Source organism: Apium graveolens, chromosome 8 (genome assembly GCF_009905375.1).
Source record: "Apium graveolens cultivar Ventura chromosome 8, ASM990537v1, whole genome shotgun sequence".
In the NCBI taxonomy this organism is placed as follows: domain Eukaryota; kingdom Viridiplantae; phylum Streptophyta; class Magnoliopsida; order Apiales; family Apiaceae; genus Apium; species Apium graveolens.
The window spans coordinates 196068601-196088848 of record NC_133654.1 but is presented as its reverse complement, the minus strand read 5'-3'; the positions used below and the strand labels follow the sequence as shown (position 1 = coordinate 196088848).

Sequence of the window (20248 nt, the reverse complement as noted above, 5' to 3'; positions counted from 1 at the left end):
AAGTAATCTTAGTCCCTACATGTTGTTCATATATATTTCAAAAAGTTTAGAGTGAAAAGTTTGAGTTTTAATCTTGCATGTCTTAGTTTAATTAGAACTCAAAATACAATCTTGATTCTCATGGATTTAAGGTTGTATTATTAAGGGAACTACAAGGAATGGTGAAATGCCAAGTCAAGAGAGTGAAGCTCTTGTTTTTAATGTCCATTTCCCTTCCATTTCATTCGGCCATGACCATAAGGGAGCCGAATGAATGGTTCTTAGTGGTGTCTTGTTGCCTTGTTCAATTCTTGTATGTTTTGTGGTAATGGCATGAATTTTGTAGTGAAAACTTGATGAAACCCTTTGCATGCTAAGTGATCATCTAGATATAGCTTATGATAGGTTTGCATGTCGATTTCATGGTAGAATATATTTATAAAATATGTTGTTTTGGTTTGTAAAACCCGAAGTCATGCATGCATGTAGATTTCTCTTGGAATGTTGGAAGATTTTGATCATTTGGAAAGATTTTGTTAGTAAGCTTTAATTTCAGTAGGGATAAGGTATTAATCTTGATTAGTTTTCCTTGATATGTGGAAATAATTCATATATATATTTTATAAAAATACATAACTTGTTATTTTTAAAAAACTCGATGACTTGTAAATTGTGTAATGTGATTTCCTTTATTTTGCTATGTTGCACCTTAGGTAAGGATGATCTCCACTAAGATTATTTTGAGTGTAAGGGAGTTATTTCAGTGGATCACCATAGTTAAGTCATGATTTGGGTATTTGGGTTGTTGGTGGTTGAGTTTGTCAAGTAGAAACCTTGGAGAAAGGAGAGTCTTAGTTTCTGCAAAAAATCAGTTTAGTACCCTGAGGTTTAGAGAGAGTTTTGACCATGTCATTGTTGTGCACTTTGAGGCCCAAGCCACCAGAAGCTAGTATTAGGAGTATATAAAAGGATTTAGGTGTTGGTTGGAGGTTTATAAGTCGTTTGGTTAGGTGCACAAGTGAAATCATAAAATCTGTCCAGCAGGGGACAGTTTTGTTGCAACTTAGAAATAGGAAGTTTTGACCATGTCATGGGTAGGCCCTCATTACGCCCTGTTGGGCCTTAGTTATAGGGAGTGTCACAGAAGTTTTTCCTGCCATAGTTCACAAAGTATGAGGTAGAACCATGTGTCACAAGTTAATTCAAATCAGGGCGTTTTCTGCCCAGAAAAACAGGGGAACCATGGACTTTGAGCTTAGGCCCAAGGAGACCCAAGCTAGAACCTTGAGCCACATTAAGTTTGGGAGATGCCTTATGGTCAGAAGAGTCTAGTGTAAAATTTTTGGAGGTAAACTTGTAGTTTAATGGTATCTAATTCACTCAAGAAACCATAGATGTCATTCTGAAATTTACTCCAGTGAGCACTTTCACTTATCATATAGTTTTAGAGCATTTTTGAGTAAGATCTAGGTTGACCACTATAGTGGCAAGATAGTATAAAGCCAGTAGAATAAAAGGCCCAAGTGAGGGTCAATAGGTTTTGCATACTTTAGTAAAGGCACATCGAGTTAGAAAACCGAAATTTGGAGACTTTGTCTAAGTATAGTGACTAAGTGACTTAAGTTGTGAGTCGAGATCATCCAAGCCTAGTGTTGCATTATGGTGTATGCGGTATTATTTGGTATTAAAATATTATATGTGAGTATATGTGGCTATGTGTACAATTATATCTATAAGGTGAATATAAATTGTGTGCATATAGGCCTAAGTGCCATTTGTGTTGTAAATAGGTTGAGTTGGTGAGAATATAATATAATGAGGTTATTATTAATTGTGTAGGATCTCGAGACGAGGGTAAACTTTCCATAAAGGTCGAGTGAAGCTTCCAGTTGCTCCTACTAGCCAGACCAGACCAGCCTTTCTCAAGGCAAGTGATTCAACATGTCTTTCTTATTCACTGCAAATAGATCATATATATTGACGCGATTATCCTGAGTCATTTTGATATACTTGAACCAAGCATTTCTTAAGTTTATCTTTGAAATATATAGAAATGCCATGAACTCTCAAGTACGTATTGCAAGTAGATCAAAAGTCTTATTATGATAGTATATCAAAGTAATTGGAATGCCATACAGAGTTGTTATAATACTTGATTGATCCTCTTGATTAACATGCTAATGATTCCTAAAGTACTGATATCTCACCCACTGATGTTTGAACCCCAATAGAACTTTACCTTGATACCTAAAAGCCAGATATTCATCAAAGTTATCCATAATTGATTGATACCCCTCTTTATTACCCTAAAGTTTAACAATCCTGATGTACCTTGAGCTAAAGATCATTTCTTCATACCTTAACACTCTTAGTATTCATGAAGCTTATCTTCTTGATGTTCTAGCACTTGTACCTTGTCGGAAAACCATTGCTTTAAGCCTAGTTTGGCATTACCCCTTCATAATATCCAATAGCCTTGCTAAATTTCCTTGTCCAAGTTTTTGTATATGGAAACCTTTCAGTTACCCTAATAGAGTAAAGTCTAGTGGATCATGGCCCTGAGATTTAATATCGTATTTCCAGTATTTCAAGTTGATCTATAATCCTTTGATAAAAATGATTACTGTTTAAAGAGATTTTGTTATAAATCGGCATCAATTTTTAAAATGATTAAAATGTGGATTTTCAGTCCCAAAGGGGGATAAATGTTTTCTTTGAATAGTGGATCTGGACTGAGACGCGAGTCCTTTCCACACTTATATTGTAGGTTTAAAAGTTGCCTAGGGATCCCATTAACATTTTAGAACCCAGCGAGGTTCGGGATTACTCCGCGGCTGATCACCGGCTGTAATCCGTAGCGTCATAAAATGATTTTGATTAAGATATGATTTTGAAAATATTTTGATACAAGCAAATGATGCCATCACCCAAAGTTTTACCTCTTGTTATTATTGGTTCTGTCTTCACATTGTCATTCTTTAATATATATCTTGATTTATGTTTATATCATATTGTTTAGCACTTGTTGAGCATTTGGCTCACTCTTTGCTTTACCCTGATATTACAGCTAGCAACTATGGTTAGATTCAAGCAGACAGCACGTAAGACCTGTGACGCTGATGTGTATGTTCGAGCTCAGGTAGAATAAGAGATAGTTTTGTGTGAGGACTCGATATTAAAATCAGTTGTAATAGATGGTAGTGTTGGGCTGTTCCAAACCCTAAAATATAAGATCTTGGATTGGGTTATGTTTACTTTCTTTTAAATATTGTGTTAGTTATATTTATTTTGTTGGTTAAGTTGGGGGTGTGACAATTATGGGATGTGGAAGAGTAAAAATCGGGTTAGAATTGATTTTGGAATTAAAATCCCGATTTTCTCTAATAAAATGCTTATTTTATTTTATTTTATTTTGAACAGGGACTCAGCGCGGCCGCGCGCTAGGACAGCGCGGGCGCGCTCTAACTCTGGAGACCAGCGCGGCCGCGTGCTAGGACAACGCGCACACGCTTAGTTTCTGGAAAAACGGCGCGGCCGCGCGCCAGCCTAGCGCGCCCGCGCCCAACTTCTGTACTTGGCCCTGAATTTTTTCCTTTTTCTGATTTTTTTGTGTTTTTCTCTTTTCTTTCTACTTCCTCTACCTACTAATGTACAACATACTTGGGTTGCCTCCCAAGAAACGCTTCTTTTACATCGCTAGCTCGACGTAGAATCTCGCAATGAAGTGGACAATAAAACGGCACTAACCACCTCACGGTTTGCCGTATCACCATAATAATGCTTCAACCTTTGACCATTTACCTTAAATGCTTGGCCCAGATCATTCTCAAAAATTTCCACCACTCCATGTGAAAACACAGTTTTGATTATGAAGGGCCCTGACCATCTTGACTTCAAATTTCCAGGAAAAAGATGGAGACTATAGTTGAATAAAAGAACTTGTTGCCCTGGCATAAACTTCTTGAGTACTAGACCCCGATCGTGCCACCTCTTGACTTTCTCCTTATACATCTTATTGTTCTCATAAGCTTGAAATCGAAACTCGTCAAGTCCATTCAATTGAAGCATCCTTTTCTTTCCAGCCGCATCCAAATCCAGATTTAATTTCATCAAAGCCCAATAAGCTTTATGCTCGAGCTTCACAGGAAAATGACACCCCTTACCATAAACCAACTAAAATGTTGACATTCCCAATGGAGTCTTATATGCTGTTGTATATGCCCAAACAGCTTCTTCAAGCTTCAAAGACCAATCCTTCCTTGATGGACATATCAATTTCTCTAAAATGCACTTTATCTCTCTGTTAGATACCTCAGCTTGACCATTTTTCTGAGGATGATAATCCGTAGCAATACGATGATTCACATTATATCTTTTCATCATGACAGTGAACTTGCGGTTGCAAAAATGCAACCCCTCATCACTGATTATAACTTTTGGCGTCCCAAACCTTGTGAATATCTGCTTGTGAAGAAAATTAAGCACCACTTTCGCATCGTTCGTTGGCAACGCCTTAACTTCAACCCATTTTGACACGTAATCAACCACCAACAGGATATACTGATTGTTGCAAGATGAGACAAATGGCCACATGAAGTCAATTCCCCAAATATCGAATACCTCAACCTCGAGAAGCACATTAAGAGGCATCTCATCCTTTTTAGGCATATTACCCACCCGTTGACATCGATCACATTTCAAAACGAACTGATGAGCATCTTTAAACAATGTTATCCAAAAGAACCCTACTTGAAGAACACGAGCCGCTGTCTTTTCGCCACTATAATGTCCTCCATAAGCCGTTGAGTGGCAATCTCGCAAGATCCCCCCCGTTTCACTGTAAGGAATACATCTCCTGATTATTTGGTCAACTCCTTGGTGAAAAAGAAATGGCTCATCCCACATATACCACTTCACTTTATGAAGAAACTTCTTTTTTTGAGCATAAGATAAGTCGGGAGGCATGATGTTACTCACAAGGTAGTTCATAATGTCTGCAAACCACGACTCTTCTTCTTGCACTCCAAACCGCTGCTCGGCGGGAAAAAACTCATTTATCAAGGTCTTATCCAATGAAGTAGCATTAGGATTCTCTAAACGCGAGAGATGATCAGCAACTTGATTTTTAGTTCCTTTTTTGGCCTTGATCTTTAGTTCAAATTCTTGGAGCAAAAGAACCCATCTAATCAATCTAGGCTTCGAGTCCTTCGTCGAGACGAGATATCGAATTACAGCGTGATCAGTGAAAACTGTCACCTTAGTCCCAAGTAGATAAGATCGAAATTTCTCAAAACTATAGACAATAGCCAAAAGTTCTTTTTCCGTAGTAGTGTAATTTAGTTGAGCACCATTTAGAGTCTTACTTGCATAGTAGACCACATGAAATATGTTGTTCTTCCTCTGCCAAAGAACTGCTCCAACTGTATAATCACTTGCATCGCACATCATCTTAAAAGGCTCATTCCAATCAGGTGAGGTTATGATCGGTGCCGTGATTAAACTCTTCTTCAATGTCTCAAACGCTGCAAGGCACTCGTCATCAAATTTAAAAGGAACATCTTTCTCTAACAGACTGCATAAAGGCTTTGGAATTTTTGAGAAATCTTTGATGAAACGCCTGTAGAAACCCGCATGACCAAGAAAACTGCGAATTTCCTTAACATAAATAGGTGGAGGAAGATTCTCAGTGACCCCCACCTTGGCCTGGTCCACCTTTAGACCTTTATTAAAAACCTTGTGCCCGAGAATTATGCCTTGACGCACCATAAAATGACATTTCTCCCAATTGAGAAACAGATTGGTCTCAACACACCTCTTGAGAACGTGTCCCAGATTTTTTAAGCATTTATCAAAAGAATCGCCAAAGACTGAGAAGTCATCCATGAACACCTCCATATTCTGGCCAATCATGTCAGAAAAGATGGCCATCATACATCTCTGAAATGTGGCTGGTGCACCACACAGACCAAAAGAAACTCGTCTAAAGGTGAACGTACTGAATGGACAAGTGAAGATGGTTTTCTCCTAACCTTCTAGGGTGATGCAAATCTAATTATAACCTGAATAACCATCCAGAAGACAATAATACTCATGACCAGCTAACCTGTCAAGCATCTGATCAATGAAGGGCAATGGAAAATGGTCCTTCCTAGTGGCTTTGTTCAGCTTCCTATAGTCCATGCAGACTCTCCACCCCATGAATGTCCGTGTAGGAATAAGCTCATTCTTCTCATTTGCTACCAGTAATTCCACCTTTCTTTGGCATACATTGAACCGGGATTACCCATGAACTGTCAGAGATAGGATAAATGATCCTTGCATCTAGCCACTTCAGAATTTCCTTCTTCACTACTTCCTTCATGATAGGATTAAGTCTTCTTTGCTGCTCAACAGTAGGCTTGCTACCTTCTTCTAGCAGAATTTTATACATACAGTAAGAAGGGATGATTCCCTTAATATCTGCTACAGTCCATCCAATTGCCGATTTGAACTCTCTCAGAATTCTCAAAAGCTTTTCCTCGTCGCTACCTGAAAGGTTAGATGCAATAATAACAGGCAGAGTCGATGAATCACCTAAAAAAGCATACCTCAAATATTCAGGTAAAGGCTTAAGATCAAGAGAGGGGGCTTCCTCAATAGAAGACTTGAGGCATTTAGGAGCTTTGTTCAATTCTTCCATTCCAAGAGATTCAAAAGGCATATCGATCTTCCTCTTCCAGGGAGAAGCGTTCAAATATTGTAATTGTTCTTCATCTTCATCATCTTCACTATCTGTATTTCCCAATAAGGCTTTTTCTAAGGCGTCAGACCTTAGCACTTGATCAAGTTCCGATGTGACCACCGAATCGACCAACTCGACTTTTAAGCACTCCCCATTATCAGTAGGAAATTTCATTGCACTGAACACATTAAAGGTAACATCCTGATCCAACACTCGCATTGTAAGCTCACCCTTCTACACATCAATCAAGGTTCGGCCAGTTTCCAAGAAAGCCTTCCCAAGATTATGGGACTCTTCTTATCCTCCTCGAAATCAAGGATGACAAAATCAGCAGGGAAGATGAGTTTATCCACCTTGACCAAGACATCCTCCACAATACCTTTCAGATATATAATAGAACGGTCGACCAACTGCAAGGTCATATACGTCGGTTTAGATCAAATAGATCCAACTGCTTGAAGATTGACAAAGGCATCAGATTGATGCTAGCTCCCAAGTCACATAAGCATCAATCAAAAGATATTTTTCCAATAGTACACGGAATAGTAAAGCATCCTGGATCTTTAAGTTTCAGATACAACTTCTGCTGCAGCACAGCACTGCATTCCTCCGTGAGAGCGACAGTCTCTAAATCATCTAGCTTCACTTTTCGAGAGAGAATACCTTTCATAAACTTTGCATAACTAGCCATCTGCTTGAGAGCCTCAGTGAAAGGTATGTTGATATGAAGTTTCTTGAACACCTCTAGAAACTTCTCGAATTGCTTGTCCAGCTTATTTTTCAGTAGCTTCTTAGGAAAAGGCGGTGGATGATAGATCTATTTCTCCCCTGTATTATCTTCAGGCAGAGTGTGCTCAATAGTAGTCTTCCTTGGTTCCACTTCTTCATCTTGCTGCTTTACTTCTTTCTCAGCCCCAGCTTCTTCAGTCAACTCTTGAGTTTGTTCGGGATTTGCAACCTTCCCAGACCTCAAAGTGATTGTCTTTACCTGCTCCTTAGCTTCCTTCTTTCCTGGCACTTCAGTGTCACTAGGCAATGTACCAGGTTGACGATTTAGCAAGGTATTGGTAATTTGCCCAATCTGATTTTCCAAGGTCTTGATAGAAATAGCTTGACTCTTGTACATGAGCTTCAACTCCTCTAATTTAGATTTTTCATTAGCTTGTTGGAGTTGTTGTTTTGGTGCATACTGCGGTTGCTAAAAACCAGGGGGTTGTACTGCTTAGCTGAATACTGCTGATAAGGCTGTTGAACCGCGTTCTGAGCGTTGTTCCAACTGAAATTAGGATGATTGCGGTTGTTAGGATGATAGGTGGCTGGCACCAGTTGCTGCGATCGCTGGAAGTTGTTCACGAACTGAGCTGACTCACTAGAAATTATGCACTGATCAGTCTCATGGGCACCAGCACAAAGCTCACAGATACTAGTGATTTGATTAAATCCATAATTAGCCAAAGTGTCCACCTTCATTGTCAAAGCCTTAAGTTGGGCAGTTATAGCAGTTGTTGCGTTCAACTCCAAAATTCCTGCTACTTTTCCCTGAGTCAGTCTCTGAGAAGGATTCTGGTACTCATTAGCAGCTATCAGTTCAATAAGTTCATAAGTTTCATCGTAACTCTTAGCCCACAAGGCTCCTCCTGATACTGCATCAAGCATGGGTCTAAAAGTAGCACCCAATCCATTATAGAAACAGTTGATAATCATCCAATCAGGCATGCCATAGTGTGGGCACTTCCTTAACATCTCCTTATATCAATCCCAAGCCTCACACAGAGATTCTCCAGTTTGCTGCGTGAACTGGGTGAAAGCATCCCTGATTGCGGCAGTTTTCGCCATGGGGAAGAATTTAGTGAGAAACTTTTGAGCGAGATCTTCCCAAGTGGTGATAGACCCTGTTGGTAGAGAGTGTAACCAGCACTTTGCCTTGTCCCTCAGAGAGAATGGGAAGAGTCATAGCTCGATAGCATCTTCAGTCACATCATTGAACTTAAAAGTGTCACAGATCTCGATGAAATCTATGATGTGCATGCTGGGGTCTTCGGTAGGAGAACCCCCAAATTGAACTGAGTTCTATATCATCTGGATCGTGCTTGACTTGATCTTAAAAGTGTTAGCCCTGATGGCTGGTCTAATAATGCTAGAACGAATATCATTAATCTTAGGCTTAGAATAGTCCATCAAAGCCTTCAGATTTTCTGCTTGAACACCCATAGCTACTACAATTGGCTCTTCAACTTTCTCTTCTTCTTCTTCTTCCCTCTTTTCTTCCTCAAAAACTTCCCTATGAACTACCACAAGTTCTTCCTCAGCTTTATCCAGTGTTCTCTTACGAGTACGCGAATGCGTATGCATACACCCTCGCTAGATCACCTGAAATAAAACAAGGAAACAAATAAGTAACAATGTCTGAGTCAATGAACTTTAACGACCACTGATGGAAAGCACTTAAAGTAATAATTAACACTGCAGTCCCCGGCAATGGCGCCAAAAACTTGTTAGTCACTAAACACGTGCTAATATTACACGCAAGTATACGAGTTCGCAAGTAGTATAAGATATAAATCAGATTCGATCCCACAAAGACTGTATTGGTTAACTAATCAACTCATGCACTTGAGCAACAATGTATGGTTATTATTCAATGCTAAGACGATAACAAAGTGAGGTAGTTTATAACTAAGAATTAAACTAATTATTAAAATTACGAGAATAAGATAGACCGAGTTAATATATATGACAAACATGGGATTCTAACTTCATTAAGTACTTCATTCAATAGCCTTATTGTTCTTAACCTTAGCATGCAGACACTAATCAGACAACACGAAACTGATAAATGCCAACTTTCGTTGCACGAGTACCATTCTACCAGACTTCCACAAAAGAGATAGAAGCTGAATAGGAACCAATTATATTGAGACCCTATATGTCTATAGAATTTGACAACATAACGGTTTAAGCACAAGTTATCTATCTTGATTATATATGGCAAGTAAGATGGTTAAAATTACCTACAAATCATGCATAACAAATACATGAACCTATGCTAGCATGGCAAGTTCTAAATCCTTAAATTCACTTTCGCTTCATTAAAAATTAACACATTATCTTATAAGTTCGCGACGCTCACAAGACGAATACGCACAACCATAACTAGGATATCATACAATCACCACACACTAAGGCATCAAAACAAATTAACTAAAATATCCATAAATAAATCCGCTAGAACCCCACGATAACGATTAGCCCATAATCGAACTCATCGCCAACGTGGGTTCCAATGAAAACATGATATAGCAAACGTAGTCTTTATATGAATAAATAAACCAAAGTACAATCAAGAGTAAAGGTTCAACAAAATAAGAAACAAGCATCCAAATTAAAACTCAAAATAAAGATTTACAAGAATAAACTAGATCGTCTTCGCCATTGTTGAATTGTGCCCAAAAGGTCTCATTCCATCTTCTCCTTGCTTGACGTCATGATATCTCTGAATTTCTCTTAAAAATGACCTAAGTTATGTTTATATAGCACTCCATGCATCCCAGGAGTCCAGAAAATCGAATTATAAAAGAATTAGGATTTGTTTATCCCGACCCAGCGCGACCGTGCGCTTCACCAGCGCAGCCGCGCGCTTTACCAGCGTGGGCGCGCTAACATCCTGTTCTCCCCGTGCGGCCGCACGCACCAGTGCAGGCGCGCCTGCCTTCTCCCAAATTTTTTTATTCTTCTTCATTATTCCTTGCATCTTTGAGCCAATCTTTCAAGCTTTTATTCCAGCACATCCTAAACACCATATTAGCATCAAAATAATGCTAATTCACCTGAATCACAAAGTAAAGCCTGAAATGCAAAAACACTTGAAAACACGTTAAAACATAAATAACTTGAGTACAAATACACCAACTCAAAGCTTATTAGAGCATAAATAAGTGTCATAAATTCTACTTAACACCAAGTCCCATTGTTTCCAAAATAATTTCTCCCGAGGTTCTCCAGCGACTCCTCCACCACTTTGTGTGATTCTTCCTTGTTTTAGAAATCGCTGAGGGTTTTAGGTTCCTCACGTTGAAGCTCCTTCCAGAATTTTGTTCCCGGTCTCACCCTAGCTATCAAGAAGTTTTTGTAGGTCTCATCAGGAGCTCTCCTTATCTTTGATACCTCAGCATTAAAATGCTTAAAATATTCCCTTAATGATTCATCTTCTCACTTCTTAATGTTAGCCAGAGTATTAGCGGGTGGTGAATATGCCACTGATTCTTGAAACTGGGTGACAAAGACTTGACACATCGGTCTCCAAGAATGAATAGAGTTTGCTGTAAGTCTCTTGAACCATTGATGAACGTTATCCCTCAATGTAGCAGCTAGAAACCTACATTTGGTTAGGTCTTTAACTTGGTAAACTTCCATCTCAATATTGAACCGACTGAGATACACCACTGGATCAGTAGCACCATCAAACTTTAAGTCTCTTACCCCCATGTATGACCGTGAAAGGGGTGAGTCCCTCATCTTCTTGGTAAAGGGAGAAGCTACAGCTAGCTTCAAGATGCCCCTCTTTTTTACTTTTATCTTTTCCAAAGTTTTACGGAGGTCCTTAAACCTATAATACCTCATTCACCATCAGACAGCTGTTCGTCGCCTTTCTTCTCTGCACTAGAACCTCCATTAGTATTGTGTGCTGAGCTTAGGGTGAAACTGGAACCTCCATCTTCTTCTACCACAAGAGCTTTAGGTACAACTTTAATTTTTCCTGCCTTCACCTGAGAGGGCTATTTTTCCTTCTTTTTGCCCTTTGAACCTTTGGATACTGAACCTTATGCATCCACCTTTCCTGCCACCTTCTCCTTATTTTTATCCAGCTCCAACCTGAGATCTTTATTGTTCAGCTTCTTACCCAAGCAAACAAAGACACTCATGATGTATGTAGCTGAAGGTTCAGCCTCATCTTCGAGCTTTTTCTCAGGATCCCAATCTACATTCTCCTGGTTAGTGTCCACATCAGAAAAGGTAGGCTTCTTTGGCTCAGCACAATCTTCCTCCTTTTTACCTTCGAAGTTTAGTTGGATAGGAGTAACATATTTCTTCCTCATGGTTTTCTGCTTCCTTATCTGCTTACTTAGCCTCATGGACTTCTTCCTTAAGGAATCAATCCTGTTGCTCATCTGTTGCAGGTGATTCAGGATATCTGCTTCCTTAGCCTCGTGGACTTCTATCATTATTACCATTTTGACCCCTTCTCGGTGTCCATTCCTTGTTAGAATCGTCTGATATCTTTATCTGTCAAAAAATATATTGGAGTTCCCTCCTTCTAGACCCAATAATGTCATGAGAGAAAATTGATTATAACACCTCGAGTTAATCGTACTTGATTAACTAAATCAACTTTGGTTTTTGGGTAAAATATAACAGTTGTAGCTGCAAAACATAGGTGCAACAATAGAGACAAATCTATAATTGTGTATAAAAGATGAATTGGATCAGCAAAGAACCAAGTGAAATGGCTAAGAAATGCCTTCTCGAATCCTATCAAATGTACTTGGAAAATAATCACAATGGTTACACGTGCCAATATGTGTAGTAAGTGAATATTCGAACCCTCATTGCCAATTGCCTACATACCCTATATATAGGGATCAAGTTCAATGTAGTTCTCTAGAGTTGGACTCCATTCCTTGGCCAATAATCCGCTTTTTGATAATGATAGAATCCCATTAATAGTCCATTCCATGAAGATAAAGGATGTTTTCCTTTACTGTAAAAGGTACAGTCCTAGGTTAACACTACCACTGCTAACCGAGATTCATTATTCCTGCCAACCAAGGTATGCTGATACTCCTGTATCAGCACCTCACCATCCAGCACCTCACCAGCATACAAAAACCCATTCTTCTGCATCCTAGTACCTTCTATGACCCTACAGACCTGTTCATAGCCAATCGGACCTCTTGGCCAGCTTCTGTTAGACCAAGATCCCTGAACCTCGGTGCAGGTACCTCCAAAAACATGATCCTTTAAGCCAAGAACCTCAAAAAACCTATATTATTCCATAATACTCGAGCATAAACAATTGTTAGGCCTTAAATCTAGCCCATGCAAGATTTTGGGCACAACACGACGAGTCTAAATATTATGTGTTTACTCAATCTTTATCTTAAGAGAAGATTATCATGTAGTATTTTATAATCAATTTATTTTTGGAAATTGAAATGCACAATAAGATATATCCCAAGTAAATTATGTGGATAAAGCCCGTCAAAGCTGTAAAAAGTCTTTAAATTAATCAGCGATGACTACGACTTGACCTATATTGGACTAAATAAAGTTTTGATTATTAATTATGTAATCTTGTCCTATACTACTCCACTATATAGTCTATATTTATGCAATTATATTTTTATTCCAGTAAATGCTTTGCTGGGATCCCATTTGAAGAATTACAGCCAGGAGCGCTCTGAAGCATGAATACTTCAAGTACTTAGGGTTGGTAGCCCAAGTTAGATTTTGTGCATCTTCATGGCAGCAATATATGTTGGTGCCAACTTTTATGGGGTTAAATTTTATCATAAAGTTGTGTTGTTCAAGCAATTTTATTTTATTTTGCTATTCATGTATTCAACATAAATTTTATAGTAGTAAATTAACATCCACTTGAATTTGGATTTGTCATGGATTCTCCTGATATTAAAAATAAAATATTTGTATGTTTTTTGTATTTCTATGTAACATCGTGTTGCAAATAGATTCTGTTTCATTAGTGGATTGGTATTTTTATATTGTATTATGTCAAATAAAATAATATTTCCTCTTATTTTTCATTAAATTTTTGTGTTGATTGGTGTCCCTTACTCTTGTAATTTGTGTATATAATTCTATTAATGAATAAATTTATAAGTTTGATGTGTTTGTTTAGGATTATAATTTACTTTTATTTTTTCCAAAGATGTTTAATTAATGTAATATTATTTGACTTATCATTTTTAGATAGTCTAAACATATATATAGAAGAAACTGAACCAGTGATATAGAACCTAAGACTTATCTATACAAGTTATAAATTCAGCTCGAGTTCTTTGCGGTCCAAATTTGGATGTTTTGAACGTAACATCGATTGTATGTGTAGTGTCCAAAATCTTGAATGGGCTAGATTTATGGCTCATAAAAGGATTGGGCTTAGTTGGTATGGAATATGGCGTATTTTTGTATGAATTGGGCCCAAAGATTCATGGTTTTGGAGGTACCTACACTAAGGTGAAAGGCTCTTAGTAAAACAGTAGCTAACCAGGAGGTTCAACTGGCTGTTGGCAGGTCTATGTGGTCATGAAAGGTGCTGGAATGCATCATGAATAAGTCCTTAATGGACTGGTGAGGTGCTGGAAACACCTGGATGGCTAGAAAGGATGGTGAGGTGCTGGATTAACATGGATGGCTTGAAAGGATGATTAAGTGTTGATGCAGGAGCATCAACATACCTCTGATGACATAATTAGTGTTCTATTAGGATTGTACCTCCTAAAATGAAGGAGAACAGTTCCTATATTCATGCAATGAGTTTCTAACAGGATTTTATCACCATAAAATGTGATAAACATTAATAACTGAAGGATAAATACATGATTTCTTGAAAAAACATGTCTCAGTTATGGATTAAAATAGGTTTCTAAGTATTTAGCCGTACCTCGACACTAGAACCTCACTTGGAAAGAGTTGGAATGACTATGGGAACTAATTTGGCTTATAATAAATATGGATTATTGGACAAGGAATGGAGTCCAATCCTAGAGAACTACATTAAACGTGATCCCTATACATTAGTCCAAATGTATTATTGGACAAGGGGGCCAAATATTCACTTTCTACACGAATTGGCGCGTGTAACCATTCTGATTATTTTCCGAATACATTTGGCCAAAATTGTGAAGGTATTTATCAGCCATTTTACTTGGATATTTGCTGATTCAGTTCATTAATCATACACGATTTCATCTTTATTTCTTCAGTCGCACCTCTGTTCAGCAGCTGCAGCATGTGATGGCCTCAACCCCGGGGTCAGGAGTTGACGTCACTAAACACAATTACTAGAAATATAAACAACAAGATATTTATTAATATATAGTAACATGACCCCGAACTAAGATCCGATCCAGGTTCAAGTATGATCCAGGCTACACATTATTACAAACCATTTATCCAAAAGTCTGACACAAACTGACTTATTCAGCAACTCATCAGACCACATGTGGTCTGATACTAACTACCTCTGAGGAGTCGGGTTCAGAATGGGCGGAGACACGGTTCTCCCAAGGTCTGATCGGTCTTCTAGGTATATATATATATATATATATATATATATATATATATATATATATATATATATATATATATATATATATATATATATAACAGGTTACAAGGGTGAGAATAATCGCTCAGCAGTACCAATATATGAATAACAAGATAAAACAGTAATGTAAACAATGATAGGAACAGAACTATCATCATCATGAAATCTGAAATTCGTAAATCATTCGAAAATATTATATAATGAAAAGCTGAGATAACTGGATATCACTGACTAGCATGCTTTTAGTAAAACAAACGTAGTAGTGTGTTGTGTAAATACCAGAGTCCAATTTTAGCATGATATTCATATTTATAAAATTACTATATCAATTAATCATTTCCTTATGGGAATTACAAAGCCAAATCAGATACGTAACGGATATTGAAGACAGCTGATCAGGCTATCAACACCAGACGGCTCTAACTACCATCCCATAAATCTGTTCCGAAACTCAGAGACTAGCTAGGTCTCTGACCTACTGGACTAATCGGTTATATAATGCGCGCAACTGAATTAGCCTCTTACGTCACCTCAGTAGGCCTACTCTGGCCCCTATGTATCCCATATCTGATCGTTTTATCTAGTTTTCAAAACACTTGTACCTATCTCAGTTCAAAACCATTCATTTTAACACTACACGTAAAATCTGGTTCACAAATCATTTTTATTCGAGATAGGTACCCTTTTCGAAGTTACTTTTCCCCAAAAACAAGTTTAAAACAATGATTTATAACTACAGGGGATATGTAACTTAAAACGTTTTTGTTCTATTACGAAATTAAATTATTAGCTATTCACAAATACTAAACCATAAAAGAATGGTCAGGGTACTTGCCTTGCCACGCTTTCGGAGACCCTAAGTAGCTTTTACGCTGACTTCGGTCCTGGAGAAACTCGACTGGGATCTACAATAACAGAATATTCTAATTAGTTATTCTGACATGCTTGATATCCTCGAACCCTAATAGCCCAATCCGATAGCCCGACTCGTATAATAGTTATACACGTAATCACATAATCCATATTCACATAAGGTTAAAATGTTTTGTAATATATAGTACGTTCTCATATTTAAAATAATTTTTTGGAAAATTTTGGCAGCAACTCATTTGTTTATAAGCCTACCTGTCGATTACAATCGATGTCAATATCCATAACAATCAACAATCCATCATTCGCATAACACCTCCGAAATTCCAAAATTATTTATATATGAAACCGGTTATAGAAGGAAGAGAGAAGAGAGAAAGAGGAGATCGAGAGTGAGAGATTAAGAGATTAAGCAGGAGCTCCGAGACAAACAAAAGGGGGGAGGAAAATAATTATTTTATTTTCTTAACAGGTGTAGCAGCTAGACACAGGGCACAAACATGTGTCCGTAGTTGTTTATAAAACATACACATAGCTGCAAGGATAATTATAAACTTTTTAAAGTCCGGGATGGCCCGAAATTCAAAATTTAACGGATCGAGGTGTACTTAAAACAATTTCAGAAAATCACAGAAATAGTTTCAAAATGTTATAAATATCCCGGAGTTATAAGAAAAAAGTTTCAAAAATTTTAAACAATTTTTGAAGTACAATTTATACCCGCTTTTTAGCAATTAAACGAATTGACGCGCGGGTGAAATTAATCCCAAAAATTTCCAAAATAATTTTAAAATTCTCAGAATATTATGAACTTTATAGAATATGAGTTTCGTGATTTTTGAAGAATTTTGGATTTAAATATGAATTTTACAAATAAACACAGTCAGAAAATCATTTAAAGATAAATAATTAATAAAATATTGATTTCTCAATTTTATAAAATCCTAAAAATAATTATTGAAATTATGAAATCATCAAAACAATTTTAGAGATGATCCAAATATTTATGGATTTAAAACTGTGATAAAATCACTTTTAAACGCAAAACAAAACAATGTAACTTAATAATAAATTACACAACTCCAACCTATATACAAATAGATCACATATAATAATAAAAATCAACACACTGCTGCCAAAACCAATATATATATTTTATTAAATTATTTATTCAAATATTACACTTTTAAAATAATAAAAATAATAGAAAATATACGAGTCGTTATATCCTTTCCCCCTTAAAAAGATTCTGTCCCCAGAATCTGACTTAGCTAAAAAAATGTGGATATTTATCAAGCATGTCTGACTCTAATTCCCAAGTAAACTCTTCTACTCGAGGATTTCTCCACATAACTTTCACTATGGGGATCGACTTATTCATAAGGATTCGCTCTTTACGGTCTAAGATTTGGATTGGCTGTTCCATGTAGGACAAATCTGGCTGAAGCTCAATGGGTTCTTACTCTATAACTTGATTCGAGTTAGGAATATAGGGCTTCAACATGGATACGTGGAACACATTATGAATGTGCTGCAACTGTGGCGGCAGCGCTATCTCGTAGGCAACCTTCTCTACTTTCTTCAAAACCTCAAATGGTCCTATAAATCTGGGGCTAATTTTAGATTTCTGACCAAATCGTACTAATCCTTTACAAGGTGATACCTTTAGTAATACTAGTGCTCCTATCTTGAAGTTCATACCTTTCTATGCAAATGTGTATTCTTTCCCTGCCTATCCTGAGCCGCTTCTAACCTTTTCCGAATCAATACCACTGCATCTTTGGTCTGCTGAACCAACTTGGGGCCTAACACTTTCTTCTCTCCTACTTCGTCCCAATATAGTCAGGATCTGCACTTACGTCCATACAAAGCTTCGTAAGGAGGCATTCCAATGCTGACATGATAGCTATTGTTGTACGAAAATTCGATCAAAGGTAGGTGTTCATCCCAATTTCCCTAAAAATCCAAAACAAAACTCTAGCATATCTTCAATGGTTTGGATTGTTCTTTCACTTTGACCGTCTGTCTGAGGATGATAGGCGGTGCTCATATTCAACTTGATTCCTAAACATTCTTGGAACTTGGTCCAAAACCTGGAATTAAATCTCGGGTCTCGATCCAACACTATAGACACAGGAACTCCATGCTTGGTCACTATCTTGTCCAAATATAATTTAACTAACTTTTCCAAAGAATACCTTTCGTTAATCAAAAGAAAATGCGTTGACTTGTTCAACCTATCACTGATTACCCAAATGGCATCGTGATTTGCTCTCGTCTTTGGCAATCCTACTACAAAATCCATTGCAATCTCTTCCCACTTCCATTAGGGAATCTCCAAGGGTTGTAACAATCCACTTGGCCATTGATGTTCCGCTTTTACCGTCTGGAACACATGACATTTGTTAACCCAATTGGCAATATCCTTCTTCATTCCTGGCCACCAAAAATTTCTCTTCAAGTCTTGGTACATCTTAGTGCTACCAGGGTGGATAGAAAACTGAGAGTTGTGCCCTTCATGTAACACTTCATTCTTCAGTTCCGTCACATTAGGAATCCGAATTCTAGAAGAAAATCTAAACAAACCTTGGTTATCCTTTTGGGTACACAACTCTTCTCCTGTCAAAGTATCAAATTCTTGTTCCATAACTTCTTCTTGATACCTTTTAATCTTTTCCATCAATGCGGGTTAGAAGGTAATCTCATATAGTTGCTCCTAACCTCCACTGGGTACTCGAACTTCAATCTCCATCTTTTCTAAGTCTCGTGCTAGCTCGTCTGCAATCTGAACCATATTCAACTTATCTTTTCTGCTCAAGACATCAGCCACCACATTGGCTTTGCCTAGGTGATAATTAATTGAACAATCATATTCCTTGATCAATTCCAACCACCTTCTCTGTCTCATGTTCAAATCCTTCTTGGTGAATATGTACTTCAGGCTCTTATGATCCGTGTAAATATCGCACTTCTCTCCTTACAAGTAATGTCTCCACAATTTTAAAGCAAATACTATAGCTTCCAACTCAAGATCATGGATTGGATACTTCTGCTCGTGAGGCTTTAGTTGTCTGGAGGCATAGGCGATAACTTTGTCGTGTTGCATCAGTACACAACCCAATCTTTTTAAAGAAGCGTCACTATAGATCACAAAGTTTTCCGTCTGATCTGGCAATGCTAGTACTGGAGCTGACACTAGTCTCTTCTTTAATACTTAAAAGCTTTCTTCACACTTCTTCGTCCAAATGAACTTCTCATTCTTCCTGGTTAACTTGGTCAATAGAGATGCGATCTTAGAGAAATTCTTTACAAACCTTCGGTAATATCCATCTAATCCAAGAAAACTTCTTTTTTCCGTCGGAGTCTTCAGTTGCTCCTATTTGGATAGAGCTTCAATCTTCACAGGGTCTACCTTGATACCTTCCTTACTTACCACATGCCCAAGAAACTGTACCTCTATCGACCAAAACTCACACTTGGAGAACTTTGCATACAATTGCTTTTCTCTCAACCTCTGAAGGGCAATCTGTAGATGCGTTGCGTGATCTTCTGGAGTCTTTGAATATATGAGGATGTCATCAATAAATATAATAACAAACTTATCCAAGTACTCCTTATACACCCGGTTCATTAAATCCATAAAAGCCGCTGGTACATTAGTCAATCCAAACGACTTTACTAAGAACTCATAGTGGTCGTACCCTGAATACAGTCTTAGGAATATCTTCGGGCTTTATCTTCAGTTGGTCATAGCCAGACCTTAAATCAATCTTTGAAAAATAACATGCCCCATTAAGATGATCAAACAGATCGTCGATGTGTGGCGAAGGATACTTGTTCTTTATCGTCAACTTGTTTATCTCTCTATAGTCAATGCACAACCTCATACTTCCATCCTTCTTCTTTACGAATAACACTGGAGCACCCCACGGAGAAACACTGGGTCGGATAACTCCCTTATCCAATAATTCCTGAAGTTGCTTGGCCAATTCTTTCATTTCCACTAGAGCCATTCTATACAGAGATTTAGAAACTGGTTCGACTCCTGGTATCAAATCAATGGAGAACTCTATCTCTCAATCATGTGGTAATCCTGTAAATTCTTTTGGAAAGACGTCGGGAAATTCTCTTACTATGGGAATCTCATCCAATGTAGGGGTCTCTTTATTTGTATACACCACATGAGCCAAATATGCTTCACACCCTTGCCGCAACAATTTTTTTGCTTGTAATATTGAAAGAAACTTCTTGTCCTGCCTATGTCCCTGATAAGTGATCCTCTTATTATCTATAATGTATATAACAACTCTCTTTTTCTTGCAGTCAATATT

The 20248-nt window shown here is 37.7% G+C and overlaps 1 non-coding gene across 1 annotated transcript; it reads left to right on the top strand.

Annotated features, from left to right (window-relative positions):
* The first annotated feature begins 8414 nt into the window (after positions 1–8414).
* Positions 8415–8521, top strand: LOC141681179 (small nucleolar RNA R71). Its single transcript, XR_012558620.1, has one exon. It is a non-coding gene; the product is annotated as a small nucleolar RNA R71 (small nucleolar RNA).
* Positions 8522–20248: the final 11727 nt, after the last annotated feature.